A 10,999-nucleotide genomic window follows, 5' to 3' on the forward strand; every position below is an offset into this window, starting at 1 on the left:
AATAGATGTATACAGTTTTATATCAGTGTGATTCTACCATATGAGTTGCTTAACAGCCTGCTTTTGGTCACTTCAATATTGTTAATTTGTTAATATTATTAATGTTGTGAATATCTTTGCATTCAATGAGTACGTTATTTGTAGTGGCTGTGCAGTATTCCATGTGGTTCAAAAACTACTATAATTTATTTAACTGATCCCCAATTTGTGGTCATTTGTTTCCAATGAAATATAAACAACACTCCATTATATGTGTAGAGCACTTTTTAATATATTCATTTGGTTATTTCTGTAGAATTCCTTCCTAGAAGTGAAATTTTGAATTATAGAGCATACATATTTAAATATGTGTATATGTTTTATATCGATTACAAATATACTTACATGCATTACTATTTCAATGTAAATGATTTTATATGTACTTAAAATGCCAATGTGATTCTTAGTTTTCTGGATCAACTTAACTGGGTTAAAGGATACCCAGACAGCTGGTAAAATATTATTTCTGGGTGTGTACGCAGGGTGTTTCAGGAAGAGATTAGCATTTGAATTAGGAGACTGAGTGAGGAAGATTCACCCTTACCAGTGTAGATGGCCATCATTCAGTCACTTTAGGGCCCTGATACAACAAAAAGGCCTAGGAAGGGCAAATTTGCTCTTTTCTGCAGCAGGAACATCCATGTGTTTCCCCCATCTTTGGACATCAGAACTCTAGGTTGTCTGGCCTTCAGACTCCAGACTTGTTCCAGTGCCCCCTGAGCCCTATTCTCCTCTCATTCTCAGGCCTTCCGCTTTAAATTGAGGGTGACACCATTGACTCTCCTGGTTCTCAGACCTCTGGATATGACAGACCTCTGGTGTAACTCATCACTGCCTTGCACCAAACATTCTTAAAATGTTTATTGGGGTCAGGTGCAATGGCTCACACCTGCAATCCCAGCGCTTTGGGAGGCCAAGGCAAGACTGCCTGAGGCCAGGAATTCAAGACCAGCCTGTTCGACAAGGTGTGACCCCATCTCTACAAAAAAAAAAATTCATTCATTTATTTTTGAGACGGAGTCTTGCTCTGTCACCCAGGCTAATGGCACTATTTCGGCTCACTGCAATCTCCACCTCCTAGGTTGAAGCAATTCTCCTGCCTCAGCCTCCCAAGTAGATGGATTACAGGTGCCCACCACCATGCCTAGTTAATTTTTGTATTTTTAGTAGAGACAGGGTTTCGCCGTGTTGGCCAGACTGGTCTCGAACTCCTGACTTCAGGTGATCTGCTCACCTTAGCCTTCCAGAGTGCTGGGATTGCAGATGTGAGCCATCACGCCTGGCCTGCAAAAGATTTTAAAAATTAGTTTGGGGGCCGGGCGCGGTGGCTCAAGCCTGTAATCCCAGCACTTTGGGAGGCCGAGACGGGCGGATCACGAGGTCAGGAGATCGAGACCATCCTGGTGAACACGGTGAAACCCCGTCTCTACTAAAAAATACAAAAAAAAACCTAGCTGGGGGAGGTGGCGGGCGCCTGTAGTCCCAGCTACTCCAGAGGCTGAGGCAGGAGAATGACGTAAACCCGGGAGATGGAGCTTGCAGTGAGCTGAGATCCGGTCACTGCACTCCAGCCTGGGAGACAGAGCGAGACTCTGTCTCAAAAAAAAAAAGAAAAATAGTTTGGCGTGGTGGTGTGCACCTATTGTCCTACCTACTTGGGAGACTGAGGCCAGAAGATCACTTGAGCCTGGGAGGTCGTTTGCCGTGAGTTATGATCTTACTGCTGCACTCCAGCTTGGGCAACAGAGTGAGACTCCGACAAAAAAAAAAAAAAAGCAACGGTTTATTGGCTGCTGGCAATTTTTATGTGAGTTGCTTGTACCTGTCCTATAGGAATTTGACATTTACTCTCTCAAAAAGAAAATCATGCAAGACAGTCCTCTAAGTCAGTTGCTTCTCCTGCATTTTCCTATTAGCAGTATTATCTGGGCAGTTGTCCAGGATAAAGACCTCAGTTTTGGTTTTCACTGCTCTCAACTTCTACATCCACTCCAACACTCAGCCTGGTTCATTTCATTTCTGAGATGTTTCTCAAGTAGGTCCTCTTTTCAATGTCGTCAACCCCTGCTCTAGCTCAGGCTCTTCTCTTGCTTTAATTTAGGAGGCTCATGGGGATAAAGACCCGAGGCCAGAATTTGAGTCTCCCCAGGTCCCATAAAGGTGCTTACTATTTCCCTTGCTGGACTCTTACTCATCTTTGAATCCGTAGTGTCTGACACATGATCAAGCACACATAACAGGTCCTTGATAAACAAAGCATGAAATTGTTTTTCTCATCTCCTGTCTCTCTCTTCAGTGAATCCTCCATGTTGTTATAATTATCTAACACACAAAGATGATTACGTTACTTTCCTTTTAAGAACTGCTGTGACTGGGCTCCATGGCTCACACCTGTAATCCCAGTACTTTGGGAGGCCAGGGTGGGAGGATTGCTTGAGCCCAGGAGTTCAAGACCAGCCTGGGCAACAGCAGGAGACCCTGACTCCAGCTTAAAAAAAGAATTGTTGCTAGTGTCTCACTGCATACAGCAGGGTTTCTCAATCTCAGTACTACTGATATTTGACCCAGGTAATTCCTTGATGGGGAAGGCTGTCCTGTGCATTGTAGGATGTTTAGCAGCATCCTTGGCTTCAACCCACTGTTGTCAGTAACACTTTCCTCCCTCCTCCCCTTGGTGAAGACAACCAAATATGTCTCCAGACTTTGACAAATGTTCCCTGGAAGGCAAAATTGCCGCTGGGTAGAACCACTAACCTACAAGAAAAAGTCAAAACTTAGTTATCATGTCATTCAAGACCTGATCCTAGGCCACCTTTCCCGTCTCATTTCTTGCCTCTCCTGTACCTTCGTGAACGTGCCATGTACCTTAGCCCTGTGTCTTTTCATGTCCTGTGCTCTCAGCACTTCCTTGGTTAGGTGGACCAACTGCTACAACCCATAGACAAACGGGTGGTGGCTCAGACACAGCTGGTTTGTTTTTGCTCACCTAACAGCGCTCTGTGGTTGAACGTGGTCATGAAACTGACCCCTTCCTAGTCTTTCAGCAGTTAACCGGGCCCCTCTCTACCGTCTTCAAACACTGCTACCAAGATGGGCCTGGGGATCATCTCCATTTTACCTAATGAAAGGAGAAAGGACATTGAGAAGCGCATGAAGGAGAATGTTATGGCCAGGATTGAAAAAGCTACACATCCCTTGCCCTCTCATTCTAATTGGTTAGAACTCAGTCACATGACCACACTTAACGGCAAAAAACGGACAGAAAACAGTTTAGCTGCGTGTTTAGGAGAAGAGAGGTTTTCCTAATCAGCTGACACTCTCTTCCACAACCTACTTATTAGTTCAGCAAAATTACGGTTATTCTTTCAGGCCCAGTTTACATGTCACTCCTAGACTTATAAATTCGAATGTCCCTATGATATCCTATTTTAAGTTCTTTGCTTATTCTAGTGCATATTACGATATGATTAGTTATGGCATAAAAATCATTTTTTCCTCATCAATTTCTGGGACAGTTCCTGGTAGGTGGTGGGTATGTATTTGTGAGAAAAAACAATGAATAGTATTTATATATTTAATATTATGAGAATGCCTCGAGGACACACTGAATTTTATTGTCGTTGTTGCTCTTCTAGGCTCTGGTCTGCTCTAATACAAAAGTGAGCCAGAATTATTTGCAATTTCTGGTAGGACTCTAGCATCATCTGAGGCCTAGGAGAAAAGGGATGAAGTTCCTTTTAGAGACCTGCTCTCCCAGTCTCCCCAAGCCTCAGGCATCTGCCCTACAGGCTATGCACAGGTTTGCTTTCCACTGGCTTTCCACACCCTCCACTTCCCCTCCCAGCACAGTTCCCTGGGGGCTCCGTGACTTAATCCTCCCACAGAAGATTTGCATTTAAAAGGGAGTGGGCTGGGAGCGGTGGCTCATGCCTGTAATCCCAGCACTTTGAGAGCCTGAAGTGGGTGAATAGTGAGGTCAGGAGTTCGAGACCAGCCTGGCCAATATGGTGAAACCCCATTTCTACTAAACATACAAAAATTAGCCTGGCATGGTGACGCACACCTACAGTCCCAGCTACTCTGGAGACCGAGGCAGAAGAATCGCTTGAACCCGGGAGGCGGAGGTAGCAGTGAGCCAAGATTGTGCCACTGCACTCCCGCCTGGGTGACAGAGTGAGACTCCGTATCGAAAAGAGAAAAAAAAAGAAAAAAGGCGGATCACGAGGTCAGGAGATCGAGACCATCCTGGCTAACCCGGTGAAACCCCGTCTCTACTAAAAAATACAAAAAACTAGCCGGGCGAGGTGGCGGGGGCCTGTAGTCCCAGCTACTCGGGAGGCTGAGGCAGGAGAACGGCGGGAACCCGGGAGGCAGAGCTTGCAGTGAGCTGAGATCCGGCCACTGCACTCCAGCCTGGGCGACAGAGCGAGACTCCATCTCAAAAAAAAAAAAAAAAAAAGAAAAGAAAAAAGGGAGGTGAGTGAGGAATCACTGGCTGGTTAGTTATATTGGGAAAGACCTAGGGGTCCTGATTTTAAAAAGGGCTAAAATGTTGCAGTTGTTTTTTCAAAAATCTACATTTGCAGGGTCTGGTGTGGTGGCTCATGCATATAATCCCAGCACTTTGGGAGGCTGAGGTGGGCGGATGGCTTGAGTCCAGGAGATCAAGGTTGCAGTGAGCTGTGATGGTGTCACTGCACTCCAGCCTGGGAGACAGAGTGAGACCCTGTCTCAAAATAAATAAAAATAAATAAATAAATAAATAAACCCTACATTTGCAATTTAGCATTTTCCTAGGAAATGAAAATAATAATTAGATAGAAAAAAAAGTCTGCTGTGTAAAAATTCTGCAAAATTTGTAAAAATAAATAAATAAATAAATAAATAAAGGGACTGGGTGCAGTGCAGTGGCTTATAGCTGTAATCCCAGCGCTTTCGGAGGCTGAGATGGGAAGATCAATTGAGGCCAGGAGTTCAAGACCTGCCTGAACAATATAGTGAGACCTTCAGCTCTACAATAAATACTACTACTACTACTACTACTAATAATAATAATAATAAAAATCAGTCAGGCATGGTGGGATGTGCCTGTAGTCCCAGTTACTCAGGAGGTTGAGGTGAGAGGATCGCTTGCCCCCAAGAGCTGGAGACCGGTGAGCTATGATTGAGCCACTGCACTCCAGCCTGGGGGACAGAGTGAGACCCTGTCTCTGGGAAAAGAAAAAAAGGCAGAGGGGAGAGGCGAATTTTGTACCTTAGAAATGAATAATTTTTGGAACTCTGGCTATATCTATCACTGCCAAGGTAAACAGGGATACAGCCAGGATGTGACTTTGATGCCTGACGTTCTTATGAACCAAAATGGAGTAAGAATGAAAGTACTTTTGCAGCAAATGTTCAGGGGATTTGAGCACCCATTTAAGGCTGTAACCAAGCCAGAATTTCCTTTTTGAGGCCGGGTAGAATCTGGTCCAAAAACCATGAACAACAGGAATGTTTCTGGTAATTTTTCTCAAATCCACCAGAGGGTTCCCACTGAATTTTCTGACAAACTTAGCCTATACACTGCATCTGCAAGACAAGGGAGCATTTATGTAAAGTGTTTCCCGCCCCCCGCCCCTTAGTTACTTTGACAATTCCAACCCTCACTTTCTCCTCTGCTCGGATCGACATCTGAGAAGCAAGACCACAACTGCATACCATTTTATAGATCGGCCTGATTAAAACCACTTCTCCCTATAGGCCACATCATGTACAAGGCACACGGTTTTTGTCAAGAGACCAGCTACCAGCAGAGAAGGTTTTGATGCTATTGCTAGTAAGAAATTAGTAACTAGATCCCTGGTCTCCTTTACGCCAACTTTATAATTATACTGTTTGAGTGGTAAACCAGATCTTTGCGCCAAGGGTAATTTAGAAATTCTAGATCTGTATTCTCTTCCCCCTCCTCCTTTAATGTTCATCCTTGCTGCCTCTCCATCTTCTTCCTTCAAACATATAATTTTCCTCCACTCCCTCCTCACGCTGGCTCCTTGTTTCTGTGACCCTCTGTCACAAAAGGACAAATGCTTCTTGTTCTCCCTCATCCTGGGAGATCACGGGTAACAATCAAGGAAGTGTATGCAAAAATCTAATTCAGGAGCCTGTCCTGGCTCGGCAAGGGCGTCGCCCATGTGTGCTCACCGCTTGCCTCTGGGACTGGAGGTTAACATATGGCCTTATAGTGAGCTTGGGCTGCCCATGTGTCTGCATCCAGGATTTAGCCTCTCTTTTCTAAGACTAGCTCCACATGGGAGACTACTTTCTAGAACTCTTGAACTATTCTTGATTCTGTAACCTTTTCGTATTCTGAGCTCTTTTGATATAGAAACATTTGTTGGCTTGGGTACAGTGGCTCATACCTGTAATCAGAGGGAGGTGGGAAGGTCACTTGAGCCCAACCTGGGCAATACAGCGAGACCCCATCTCTACAAAAACATTTAAAAATTAGCAGGTGTGGTGGTGTGCATGTGTAGTCCCAGCTACTTGCGAGGTTGAAGTGGGAGAATTGCTTGAGCCCAGGCGGTTGAGGCTGCAGTGAGCCATGATTGCACCCCTGCACTCTAGCCTGGGTAACAGAGTGAGACTCTGTCTCAAAAAAATATATCGAAAACTAAAACTAGGGCTTTCCCAGTGAAAATGTTCTGGTCTCACTTGAGTTTTGCATCATGTTCTTCCTTGTTTTCTTCTTTACCCCCACCCCTACTGGTACAATTGGTTTCCTCTCACCCCCTCTCCTTTTAACCTATCTTTTGAGATGGTTTAAAAAAAAACAACAACAACAAAAAAAACCTCTTAAGTATACCTTGAAATCCTAAATTTTCATTTTAGCTGAAAGTCATCCAAACCATATGCATTTCAGTTGAATACTCCTGCAATTGGCCTCACTCTGCCAAAGACCTTTTTTTTTTTTTTCGTTAACTGACCAAGTTTCTTTAGAATAAGGCTGGAATCATACTCGATTCCTCCGAGATCTTTTGAGGGATCACCATCACCAAGTTCCAGATTATTCTTTCATGCAGTGCGCTGTGGTTGTTTGATTCTGCTAACTTGGGAGTATTTCACCTGCAGAATTGCTCGCTCTTCTTTCTTTGTGCTGTTTCCTTTTACTCTCCCTCCCCTTTGCTCTTCTCTCAGATAGACTCTGCCTGGTTTGTCACTCGGTTTGTCTCGTGTTTCCTTCTCTCTCATGAACACTGATCCTCTGCTGAGAAATCAGGCGGGTGGGAGACTGCCATACAGCCTCCGTGCTACAGAGGAATAGCCAACATTTCCCTCTGAGACAGCTGTTTTCCATTTCGGGAGTATCAACACTGTGGCTTTGTTGATTGTCTTTTCACCTCCAGGTTTGGCCTTGTTTGTAGCTGAAACATAACTATTTTGCCTAAGCCCTTCAGGGCCACTGCTGCAGCTCTGTCAGCTGCAAGCCCTGAGTGTGTGTGCGTCCTGCCACGCAGATGCCACCGGAGTCCCCGTCAGTCATATGCTCCTCCAACCCAGGGGAGAAATTAAGGCAATTGTGCTAAGGCCCACTGGTGAGGAAAATTGGCTGATCAAATTATTACTAAATGGCTTTTCCAATCTTCTTATTATTCTGTGAGAAAGGGGTGATTTCTGCAGTTTGTCAGAGCCTGGTCCCTTGTCCAGAGATAAAACCAAATCCACAAAAATCCTGTGAATGGAGAAGTTTGGTGGCTATACCTTGGAAACAAACCACAGGACCTAATTCAGCAGGGCTGCCCCTTGGTGCAGAATGCAACCAATTTTTGCCTGTTTTAAGTGAAAGCATCCCAAGATGGGAAAGTATATTCTGAGAGTGGAATGCTTTGTAGTTACTGGTACTGAAGGGGTGGCGGTCATGTTTATAAATGATTGTGCTGCTCAAAAGTTGCCCCTTTCTGCTCCCAGGTTACTTCTCCTTGGGGAGTCCAGTGATAAAGATCATTAATATGTTTCCTGGCCGGGCGCGGTGGCTCAAGCCTGTAATGCCAGCACTTTGGGAGGCCGAGACGGGTGGATCACGAGGTCAGGAGATCGAGACCATCCTGGCTAACACGGTGAAACCCCGTCTCTACTAAAAAATACAAAAAACTAGCCGGGCGAGGTGGCGGTGCCTGTAGTCCCAGTTACTCGGGAGGCTGAGGCAGGAGAATGGCGTGAACCCGGGAGGCGGAGCTTGCAGTGAGCTGAGATCCGGCCATTGCACTCCAGCCTGGGCGACAGAGCGAGACTCCGTCTCAAAAAAAAAAAATTGTTTCCTGTAAGTAACTGAAGCAAAGTGAAGCTTTGCTATCTGCGTTGTGTTTGCCAGATTAGGGTATCCACTTATTAACTCTTTGATAGTCACAATGTCCACAGAGCTTTTACATATATACATATATATTTACATACATAACCACGGAAAGATGCATGTATATATTGCATATACATCACATATATATAAAGTCTCTGTGTAGATTTCTATTTGTCTGCATTTTCCATTTAAGAGTCAGGATATTGTTTTGTTGCCCAGACTGGAGTGCAGTGGTGTGATCATAGCTCACTGTAGCCTCGAACTCCTGGGCTCAAGCGATCCTCCCTCCTCAGCCTCCTGAGTAGCTGGGACTATAGGCATGTACCACCACAACTGGCTAATTGTATTTTACTTTTCATAGAGATGGGATCTTGCTATGTTGCCCAGGATGATCTTGAACTCCTGGGCTCAAGTGACCCTCCTGCCTTGGCCTCCCCAAATGCTGGGTTTATAAGCGTGAGCCACCCTGCCTGGCCTGTCTGCATATTTAACCTGGATCTGCAAATACCTGCGTGAATGTGGATATGTCACTTGATGTGTCTGTGTCTCAGTTTGCCCATCTGTAAAATGAAGGAGTTGGACTAGCTAAGGTGCTTGGTGGTAAGGTGTTTCTGCCTCCCGTGAGGCTACTGTGTTCCATTTCCCTCCTCCAGCACAGTTCTGGTCACATGGTCGGCTCTCAGTGCAAAATGATGTACCAATGCATGATAGGAACCACATGATTGCTGAGGTTATGTCCACTGCTAAGACTCTGTGATTCTCTTGTTTCTAGACAGTTTGGCCAGGAAGTGACTGACAGTGGAAAGAGGGAAATGGCACATCTGCATGTGTGCCCATCTCAGAGACACGAAGTGTGAATAACAACTCACTGGGCTTCATAACCAAGACCTGCTCTGAGGAATTTCATCTCTTCCTTGGAGACCTTGATTGGCCTGCTAGGTTAAAGGCAAGGGACAGATTTAATCTAGATTGACTTTAGCAAGACTTTTGACTCAGTCTTGGGCAACATACTTATCAATAAACCTTGGTCAAGGCCCTTTTGCCTCTCACCCAGTTTGCTTATTTACCTCATTCTGACACATCTTGCATACACGGCTGCCAACTTAAACCTCTTAAATGTCACTTTCTTTAAAAGTCAGGAGTGGCTCTCAGTGGCGTTTCTGATGATTTCCAAGGCCCTCACCTTGGCATTCAGGCTTTATTGGGTTTTCTGCCACCTTGTCCTTCCAATTTTATTTCTAGGAGTCTCCCACAGACCTCTCTGTCAAATGAGAACAATCTTCTAGTTGCTTTTTCCCACCCAGAGGTGCCCCCCACCATGCCCTGTGCTTGTTCTTATTCCAGGTAAACCCCGAATACTTTCTGATACAAAGCCAACGATTCCTCCCTGCAACCTGATCCATCATTTAAAGCCCAGATCAAGACCTGTCTCCCTTGACCAGGCACAGTGGCTCATGCCTATAATCCCAGCACTTTGGGAGGCCAAGGTGGGAGAATGGCTTAAGCCCAGGAGTTCAAGACTAGCCTGGGCAGCATAGCGAGATCCCATCTCCCAAAAAATTAAAAAAAAAAAGAAAAGAAAATTAGCTGGACATGCTGGCGTATGCCTGTAGTCTCAGCTACCCAGGAGGCTGAGGAGGGAGGATCACTTGAGCCAAGGAGTTTGAGGCTGCAGTGAGCTATGATTGCCCCAGTGCACTCCAGCCTGGGTGGCAGGGTGACTGAGAGAATGAGAACCTATCTCAACAACATCAGTAACAACAAAGAACCTGTCTCTGCCATTAAGGTTTCTTGGTGAGCCTGTTTTGGAGGGATCTCTCCTTCCTTTGGTTTTCTGAGTCGCTGTAGACTATAGACACTCTCTTACCCTTGTTCCTACTAGGCATTTCACTAAATTCTTGGAGGAGTCTGAGAGGACTTGGGGGCGCTTGAGGAACCCAAAGGTGTGAGGTAAAGTCTGGAAACCAAGATTGCTGGGAAAGTTGAGAGGAAGTAGAGATACTTCTTTTGATGGCGATCACATGCAAGGTAATGATACAGGAGGCAGAAAGAAATTAGGCGGGGAGTGAGGGCAACAGGGTCCTCAGCAGAACTTCCCTTTTAACAAAAAAGCAGCCCAATAAATTATTATTATTATTTTTTCTAACAAAGAGCACTCTGAAAAATCCAGCTGCAAAAATAGATAAGCAAGCTGGAAACTTGCATGGGAGAATGCCGGCAGCTGTGCCGACAGAAAAGGGCTCCCTGGGGGCCAGGAATGTCCAACATGGAAGCTCCATCTTCCCTTTTTTTTTGTTACCACGTGTACTGTTACCACGTGTACAGTAAAGGAGTGGGCAACATGGCGCGGGCCAGGCATACTAAAAGATTAGGGTGGGGGTGGCCAGAAATTCGTACCCTATGCAAATGGCACACCTGATCCAATCAGTCTTTCTTGCCCTATGTAAATCAGACACTGCCTCCTCACCAGCTCAGCTATAAAGCCCCTGCATCTCACCATGGAACTGGCAAACCGTTTCTCTGGGACCCCTCTCTGCATCAAAGAGCTATTCTCTTTCTTTTGCCTATTTAACTTCTGCTTTTAACCTCACACTTTTGCGCGCCTGCGTCCTTGTTCTCCTTGGCTGT

Source organism: Trachypithecus francoisi, unplaced genomic scaffold, assembly GCF_009764315.1.
Source record: "Trachypithecus francoisi isolate TF-2019V2 unplaced genomic scaffold, Tfra_2.0 Lachesis_group9, whole genome shotgun sequence".
NCBI classification, from domain to species: domain Eukaryota; kingdom Metazoa; phylum Chordata; class Mammalia; order Primates; family Cercopithecidae; genus Trachypithecus; species Trachypithecus francoisi.